At 32.5% G+C, this 9847-nt stretch overlaps 1 non-coding gene across 1 annotated transcript; it reads right to left on the bottom strand.

Annotated features, from left to right (window-relative positions):
• Positions 1–2540: 2540 nt before the first annotated feature.
• LOC114340419 (U4 spliceosomal RNA) lies at positions 2541–2681 on the bottom strand. Its single transcript, XR_003654067.1, has one exon. It is a non-coding gene; the product is annotated as a U4 spliceosomal RNA (small nuclear RNA).
• Positions 2682–9847: the final 7166 nt, after the last annotated feature.

Raw genomic sequence — 9847 nt, 5'->3', positions numbered from 1 at the left:
AAAAAAGAAGCAACATCTCGATAAATGGTGCCTTCTCGAAAAAAATACAAAGAGGCAAAAAAGTTTTAAAAACACTGTGTTTAACTAATGGTACCGCAGCGATATTTTAATTGGAACGTACACAAACATTGGGGGGGTTTAAAAGAACAAAACCCGCATAAAAATTATATGTAAACATATTAAAAAATAAGCCTCAACTCGATAAAAACTGCCTTATCGAAAAAATACTAAGAGGCAAAAAAGTTTTAATAATATTCAAGTTAACTAATGGTACCACAATAATAATTTAATTGATACGCATACAAAAGTTTGGGAAGGTTTAAGGGAACAAAACCCCCATAAAATTTTTATGGGGTTCGCAAATTTCACTATAATTTTTCTTTAAGATGTTTCTGCCATAAGAATGCCACATGTCCATTTTCAATAAAAAATCTCTCAATAGTTTTCGATATATTCGAAAAAATCGATTGTCATTTTGTAACTTCAAAGGACTGTAACTGTTTTTATGTGCATATTTGTACTAAGGTAAGTTAGCTTCATTCGAACTATTTTTGGTCCCAGAATATGTGATTTAATTTATGACCTGTATTTTTGTTACACCCTGTATATACAATACAATATATGCAGACATAATACAAAATTGATCTATTTTTTGTAAATTTCAGTCATTTTCAGGGTCAAATGCCCCCTGACCCTATCAAATGACGCTCCTGGACTGGATAAGTGATTACTACCCATGCCAGAAAAAAAATAGAACAATTCAGGGCCTAGAGCACGCGAAATAGAATTCTATTTTGCTGACGTCACAAAATAGAATTTCATAATGGGAGAACCGACGGTTGCTAGGCAATGTGACGTCACTAAAATAGAATTCTATTTGGCGTGCTCCCTCATCAGGGGATATTTCATACCAGTTGATGATAATAAAAGTTGATATAAAAATTCAGAACATTATAATATTTATGTTATAAGGCCTTCATGTTAGGCAATACGTTAAACCAAACATAATTCCATTGCTTATTAACAGGGTACTTCCATGTTTTCAAAACAAATACGTTCAATTATGTAAACCAAAATTACATATAAAAAGGAAAATATCTGTCCTGTATAACTTTCTTAATTGGACGATCTGATTAATTTAGAACAGAATAAACTTGAAAAAAATAAACCGTTAAACATCTGCTGCCATCTTTACGTTGTACGTTGAACTAATCAACATCTAGTTTGAGAAAACTATATATTCACTATGACGCATATGCCTCAATGTTCGTTGGTCATAATTATCATGGTTTTGAAACGATATTTTGGAAGTAAAGCCTAAAAATATTATTTTTACCCTACATTTTCTGAAATATTTTAATTTAGCAAGAGTCTAAAATTAGGTACTTTGGATGCTGTTTACTAACGGCAAGGCAGTGCTCGATAAATAGGTTTTTAAAATTTTACTTGTAGATGGCGCTACCTGTAGAATGGGTTCCAAATATATACAATATATTTATCTCCTTTCCGTGAAGTATTATAATTCTGTTCTCATATTGAACCAGTAGAAATCAATTATCAAAATTTTCGGAAATATTGAGGAAACTCTATGAAACATCGCCATTGGAAACAGCTAAGAGATAGTTCAGATCTAATGGTGGCGTCATCTCTCAAGATATTAGAGAGTCTATTTGGTTGAATACTGCTCGAGTTTTAATAAATGGTTGATTGATGAATATACAAGTTATTCAAGGGTTTAAATAATAATACTTATTTTTCAATCATTTTCGATATAGAAATTGTAATATATTAATTGACCCATCAACTTATTCTTTAAATTTTCCTTGTTCAAATAGTTACAGTTTACAGTTTCTGGTAAAATAGAATGGCTCAATTCTTCGAAATCAAATCAGCTGCTACTCTTTGAAATTTCTTTTTATACAAAGCATTAGAAGTAAAATAAATATCCACATTTATATTCACAAACGTCCATATTATGTTATTAATATTATGTATAATACGACCCAAGTAAGCATACTTTCTTAACAATGTCTTGGACATAATTAATTGTTTTAGTTTTGTTCCACCTATGTTATACCTATACCTACCCATTAATAGCGTTATTGATAAAATAATATATACTCTGTTCAATCAACGATAATATGTTATCAGGTATCGACTATCAAGTATGTCGTGTTATTTATTATAGGTGCTTTAGTTGCTTTCGATTTTCTTCTTGAAATTCGGACTACATTATTAATTTGAATTTCACATTAACCAATATAATATAATAATACAAGGTGGCTAATTTATTTTTAACAAAACAAAAAGCAAGGATCAATCATGTTAATACCAAATCACACCAAATAACCGTTACATGTAAGACAAAAGACAAGGCGGAGACCGTTGATTGAGGTATTGGAGATAATATCAAAATCAACATTTCAATCAACGCGGAGACATATAGGAGACAAGCTGTTTGCTGTGATGAAGTAAAAATTATCTAATCCAATTTGTATTTTGCATTGTAAAAGTAGAATTGTGTTTTTATTATATTTTAACCTCCGCAGAGGTTGTCAAAAATTGCCGTAGCGCACGGTTTTTCACGTGCACATGGCGGGGTATTGGTTAAAGTTTTCAACTAGCAATAATCGCACCTCGGATAAACCTCATTGGTTACGATATCGCCACTGCGCAAAGCTAACGATCATTTCTCCGTCCTTGAGGTGTGTCAGCAGTTTAGGATAATACGATGGTGCCATGCTACTAGCGCCGTCTTGAATCGATTAACGCAACTATATTAATAGAAAACCACTGTCTATTGTTGACGCGCACTCAATAGATGGAGCTGCTAGCAAAATAAATAGATGTCAAAAGAGGAATAATGAATATTTATGTATAATTTTATTATATTTTTAATAAATAGTGTATACAGAAGTAGTAATTGGTAATAAAATATTGGTCTTGGTCCTAGTTAATGAGTTAATGTATTTAATATATTATGTATTATAGGTATATTTCATATGTGCGGCAGAGGCGGATACATACATTGGGGGGGGCAGTGCCGGTTTATGCACTGGGCGCTTGGGGCGGGCGCCCAGGGGCCCGGGCCCGAAGGGGCCCGTACAGACCCGTTCCTTTTACTAATAAAAAAGTAAAGTCCGCTAAATAATCTACGTATTTTCCAAAATAGAAAAAAAAACGACGAAATACCTGCGATTTTGAAATGGTCGAAACTTTTAAACCAAAAAGTGATTTCTTAGAACCTTATAAAAACATGTTTGAAGATGGAGAAAAAGCTTATTATAGAAGATTAAATAAAAGCAACTTTTATAGAGGAAAGCCCAATGGAGGCAAAGAAAAGAGAGATTAGCTAATATACGGCGCAAGTGTTAAAGCTGTTTATTGTTACCCGTGCAAATTATTTTCAATTGAAAAAATAGTTTAACTGAGTTTGGATGGACCCACTGGAAACATTTGAATATTTTGCTAAAATCTCACGAAGAAAGTAAATTTCATCTGAACTCTATGGTTACATTAATAACAAGATCATCATTGATTGGAGTTATAGACGCTGTCCTGGAAGAGCAAGTAAAATGCGAAGCTAACTATTGGATAAACGTCCTAAGAAGAGTTGTTGTCACTACTAAATGACTTGCTTCTCAAGGACTAGCTTTCCATTGATGCAATAAGGATTAAACGAGTCGTCATAAAGGAAATTACAGTTGTCTTGTATACTTAGCTAAATTTGACTACTTCTTAGCTGAGCTTTTATAACGGAATGCGAATAACTGAAAAGGTTCAGTTAGCTATCTGTCTCAAGTTTATCGAAATCACATTTTTGGAGTCAATGTTAGTTTACAATCATTATTGCTCTGAGTGCTATTCATAACAGCTTAAATCCCGCTGGGCCTAAGCGGATTAGTGAAACTAATCCGCTGATTTATGGAGTACCGAAAATCTGGGTATTTTAAAATATTTTTTCTCTCTCTAACTTATGTACCTACCCGTTTGATTTCAGATTTATTTATATCAATTTCTGCTCTTATTTTTGAAAATAGAGAGTTGGCGCAATGATAAGATTTGATCGTTAATTTAAAACGAATCTATTGGTATAAATTTTATTGAATTTGAGTGACATTATATTTTCCATAAGATGTGTGCGATGTCCTTTGCAATTAATTTTTTAAAGTAATGAAATCAAAGCTTGTAGAAACTTTTGACGCTGTAAATGCTTTAGTTAAAAACTAGGGATCCATCAAACTTATATTTTCCAGTTAAGCAATAACAGAGACGAAAAATTAGCAATTAAAAATGAAGCCAAGACAATGCAGAATAAAATCTTTGAGACAGCTCTATTGACACTGGAGTAGAAATAATGGCATTTATTTTGAGATTTGTTAGAGACTAGGATATATGCTACAAAGATGTTACATCAGCTGTTAGATGATTTTCTACGCTAGATAAAGAAGCAGTCAAGACGTCAATTAATACTTTATATGTGAAATATAAAAAAATATGATGATAAAACCAAAGAGAACTTGCATAATGAAATTACCCATTCTATAACATTATGCCAGAAGTTAAATAAACATTTATAAAATGTAAATATTGTACCTAAAGGTAACATTTCCCAATATTTTACCTTTACTGCAAATTAATTTCACGATGCCAACTTTTAATGCATCAGACGAACGGTCTTTTTCGGCTTTAAAAAGAATAAAAATATATTTAACGCCAAATTTGGGTCAAGAAAATCATAGACGCATATCACTATTGTATTATCGAAAATGAAGACCTGGAGTAACTGAATTGTGATAGTATCATCTGACAGATTGCTAAAATGCCTAATCAAGCAAAAAAGTGATCTAATTTTTGTGATATGTATTTTTTAGAATATATTTTTTTGTTTGCCATGTGTTGTTTTGTGCAACTTTCTGTTTTTTCTTATACATTTTTAAATGTATTTTTTGGAATATTTTTACGTTTGCTATTCTTCTTGTTTGCTAAAAACTGTGTATGGATTTTAGGGGTATAAATACATGAATGTGTTTTCTTGTAAAAAAATCTGACAACGAATAGCAAGTAAGGGGGCCCCTAAATATTCAGCGCCCAGGGCCCGAAGTTAGGTTAAACCGGCACTGGGGGGGGGGGGTCATGGATCATCTTGACTTGAGGGTCATTTAATTACTTTTCTCTGGTGTGATCAGTGGCGTAGCGTGGGTGTCGGCCGCCCGGGGCGGAAGACAGTTTTGCCGCCCTCTTATTTAGGTATTTTAATTTATTGTATACTATACATTACATACATTAATTATAGAGAACTTTTCGGCGAGAACAGTCATCATTATTTTGCGTTATACATGTTGGATTAAATAAAAAAGTTTTACAATCACGTTTATTAATAAAAAAATTCTTTTACTTTAACCAATTAGATACACTGATATAACTTAGGTACCTATTACTTAAGATTAGGTACCTACATCTTGACGATCGGCAAAATTAAATAAAATCAATTTTTAATTAGAATTAGAACGATACAATAATGTTATATTTTTATTTTTATTGAAAGTAATATGAGTATTTGTTAGAATTAAAAACAAAACCTCCATCTTCAATTAAAAATTTATACGTCTACTTTTTTTAAGAGCAAAGTCTATCGTCAATATTGCACCGTCAATGTCTATCGAATCACACACTTCTTGTTCAATAGACAAAATAGCCAAATTAGTTAGTCTTAGAGTACTCATTTTCTCATTAAATAATTTTTAATCAATTTCAATTTTGAAAAACTCATCTCACAGCTGGCATTGCTTATAGCAACTGTGAAAAATATTCGGAACATTATTAAAATATTGGACAGAGTATCTTCCAGCTTCGATTTAACAATAAATTAAAATAATTCAAGTGAGTCTGCATTAATCAATTTCGTTGCCTGTAGCAGCAAAGAAAGTCCGCAGTCGAAGTGTTTCCAGCTTGAAACCCTGCTCGTCAATTTCGTCAGATGCGTAGTCTAGGTCTAGATTACATTCAGTGTTGTCTAATAATATAGCCGGCGTTAGATAAACAAACTTATCCGTTGAATTCTGTAGCTGTTGAGAACACTCACGAATTTCTACAATAACTCTATCTAACGAAGAAAACAGCTTTCGTCTCAACTCATTTTCACAAGATAAGTTAGCACCTCTAGTTCCGTCATTAAAAATATGTTTTCTGGTTATGCGCCTCCGAGGTTTTATGGAAATTCCAAGTTCTTCACACATATTTTTGCATAACCTACAGCGCCATTTGCCCATTTCTCTGTTTTCTCTGTCAATATCATCTGCAAAGCATTTACTTTCTGAGCCTACAACCTTATGTCAAGTCCCCTTGTTTGTATCATTTTGTGATCATTTTGTCCCCTTGTTTTGTGCATCATTCACTTCATATAGCACAGGTTACCACAGGTCCAAAAAACAAAGAAAGGAAAATGACTGCATCGAAACTAGTAAAGCACCTGCATCTGTCTTAGTGTTTAAGCTTTCACCTGCCTCTGTCAGTTTTTCCAAAGTGACGAGAATGTCTTTGTAATGATGCCATGTCACATTTATGGCATCGCCTCTTGCACTCCATCAGAACTTCCCAACGATGTGTCGATAAGGAAAAAAAAAAGAATAGCAACGTTCTAAAGTGTCGAAAAAAGCCGTGCTGACTGTTAGTCATAAACGGGGAATTTCCACAACACAGTATAGACGTTGTTGCCAGTCGCTACAAAATATCATTCAAAGAAAAGGAATTCCCCGAATTCGTCACAAAATAAGTAATGAAAAATTTCGTGCTTCTTTCAATCGGTCCAAATTTGTAGATTCGATAAAAATATAAAATGGTTCAAATATTTACAAAATATTTTTATTATTTATTGTTAAATTTTGCCGCCCCCTAAAAACCCACTCCTAGGATAAGTGGGTTTTCAATTATTTTTTGTATGTGCCTAATTTTTTTTTGTTTGACGGCTCTCAGTTTTTCTTTTTTTAGGATTTCGTATGATACAGTTGATTGATCAAAAAAAAGGCATAACCCAGACATCCAAAGTGAAAGTTATCCCTCAACACTAATTGTTCTATATGGCCCACATAGGTATTGTTCAGTAAAAAGTTAAACCATTTTGAGTGTCGGGTTTAGGATGGAGGTGGGGAAGAAGGCGGCGAATTACTAGTTTTTGAAGTTATACTTCTTTAGGCGCGATTGAGATTGAAGGTGAATTTATATTGATCTGCGCGCATGCGTACACCGACAGTATGGTATTAGTCGTTATACGGGCTCTGATTGGGTGTTGAAATGATCTGTCAATAATAAATAATTGTTCAATATGAAGGTAAACAAATGTATAATATATTAGTTTTATTGTTGTGAGGACAGAAACAAAAAAGTTTATAATTGTAGTGACATTTAAATAGTTTTTAAAAGCAACAGGTACGTAATAATTGTAAATGTATCATAGGTACCTACCTATTTGAACCTACCAAAATACATAGTATGTAATACTTTTATTTTACATAATTTGATTACTATCAAAATTTCTATCAATGGTCACCTAATATATTGTTTTCTTACTCTATGTTTTGTTGTATTTTTTCAATTCTAAATCATTTCAATTCAAAATCAAAATAACTTAATTTAATTCAAAAATGTCAAAAGCTTAATCCGTTTAGTTAGTCGATCTTCGCACATAATGACACATTGCCTCCGTGGCGAAGCGTTTAATGCGAATGAACCCCAATATACCAACCGCGCTGATAGCTGGTTCGAATCCCAATAAAACCTTTTATTTTTTTATTTTTTTTTTATACATTTTATGATTGTAAGTATATTTATTATATAATTTTATTTTCAGAAAATACGTATTTAGTTAAAAAAAATTCCGACAATTAATGTTCAGAAATCATTTGTGGCATTTTTAATGTGTTTTTGTGTTTTTTATTCTTTTATTATTTTAATTTTTGGCACTGTTTTAACAAAAATGTTTGAGAAGTAGTAAGTATAAATTAGTTTAATATTTAAATAAAATATAAATAAAAAGTAGGTATATTCATTTCGTTTAAATCATATAATAGAAGTACAACTTCTTACGTGCGTACAAAGTACACACACACATTCTTTTTTATGTTTTTCGTCAATGTTCTATAAAGAAATGTTCTACATTAAATAAACAAAAAGGTCCTATGCATAATCCTTCTAAAACAAACCTAAAAAAGCCTAACCCCGTCATCGTCATCCCATATTAAAGATTTCCTCCAACATCAAATTGTTGTATATGATCCACATATTGTTCAGAAAAAAGTTACACCATTTTGAGCATCGGGTTTGGTGGGGAGGGGGAGGGGAATTGTCGGTAAATTAGTAGTTTTTTACGTTTTTCATCAATATTTCTGAACCTGAGCAGTTTAGCATGAACAGTATTCTATACAAAAATATTCTACATTAAATTTGAAACGAAAAAGGTCCTATGCATAATTGTTTTAAAATCAACGGTTCCGGAGTTATCATATTGTGACCTATTGTTTGACCAAATTAAATTATTATGACTGAAGAAACTAATTTTTTTAACAGGATTTGTATTTTCTAAATATAACTTGTTATTTCAATGGCCCGTAGTATGTTACTGATAAGCCCTTGAAGGAACGCCAACCTCCGTTCAAGTATTATATAACGCAGGTTGGGGGAGGGGGTCAAAAATCTTCAAGAATTGCGTTACGCAATAGTTAAACGCCCATTAGAGTGCGTTACGTAGGGGGAGGGGGGTCAAAGACTTCTTTTTATTCAATATAGACCCATTGTGTAGGGACCATAGACTTAAAAAATGATAGACGGAGTGTCATTCAGAGCGAAGTGACGACACCATCTTTTTTCTTTGGATCAGTGCTGTTCCACTCTTACGCATAGTAAACCTGCGACAGTAGTCCTTCCCTCTCACTTAGTTTCTCGATACAATGTGCTAGAAAAGAAAGAGATACCGCACCACAAACCAGTCGAAGAGATCTTGTCGTCAGGAAGCGCGGAGTGTAGGCTCACTCTATGTTAATATATACCTCTATGATGGTAGGTAGGTACACACTATTTTTACTCAAAAAAACATAGAAACAACTGGAACAGTAGGTATTAAAGAATGGCTGCTTTATCTTTATATTATTTTCAATGGAAATAAAGGAAATGATAATGAGGGGGATGATAAATGGAGCATGTATGTGAATGAACCCCTAGAAGAAATTGACTCATTAGGGTTTAATTATATACACTTTCCAAAAGTAAATTAAGGTTTCCATTTTTTAATATACCTATATTTTTTTAATTTATACTATGCAGTTTTTGTATGAAACTAATAAATTCTAATTCTGTATTATAGGCAAGATTTTTCTTTGCAAATTTTAAGATCTGTTGTACCACTACCAAGCTAATTACTGTTATTCGATTAAGATCAGCTAAAGACAAAAAATGTAAAATTTCATTTTAAAAAAATGGCATTTCTTTAAAGCCAAGAAGAAGTTTGGAGAAATGGCATTTCTACAGGATGATCAAGAAAATTTCATATTTGAATATGTAGCATGAAAAGAAAGGATGGGGGATGGTACGATAAAAAGAGGTATCAAAAATATAGAGTTAAATCAGGAAAATTATTGAAATAAATAGAATCATTATCATCAATGGCTTTACAACTCTTCGTGAGTCTTTGCCGCGTTTACTATTGTCTACCATGTTTGTCGGTCCTGTGCCACTATTTTCGATTGTCTAAGTCTAACATCCATTTTTTCCAGATTTTCTCTGACACTCTGCATATTTCCACCTTTATCTAGGCCGTCCCACCTACACAGACCTTCTCCCACACTCCCATCCA

The sequence above is a fragment of the Diabrotica virgifera genome, chromosome 3, assembly GCF_917563875.1.
Source record: "Diabrotica virgifera virgifera chromosome 3, PGI_DIABVI_V3a".
NCBI lineage: Eukaryota > Metazoa > Arthropoda > Insecta > Coleoptera > Chrysomelidae > Diabrotica > Diabrotica virgifera.
The sequence above is the reverse complement of the archived record's forward strand: the minus strand, read 5'-3'. Positions and strand labels throughout refer to the sequence as shown.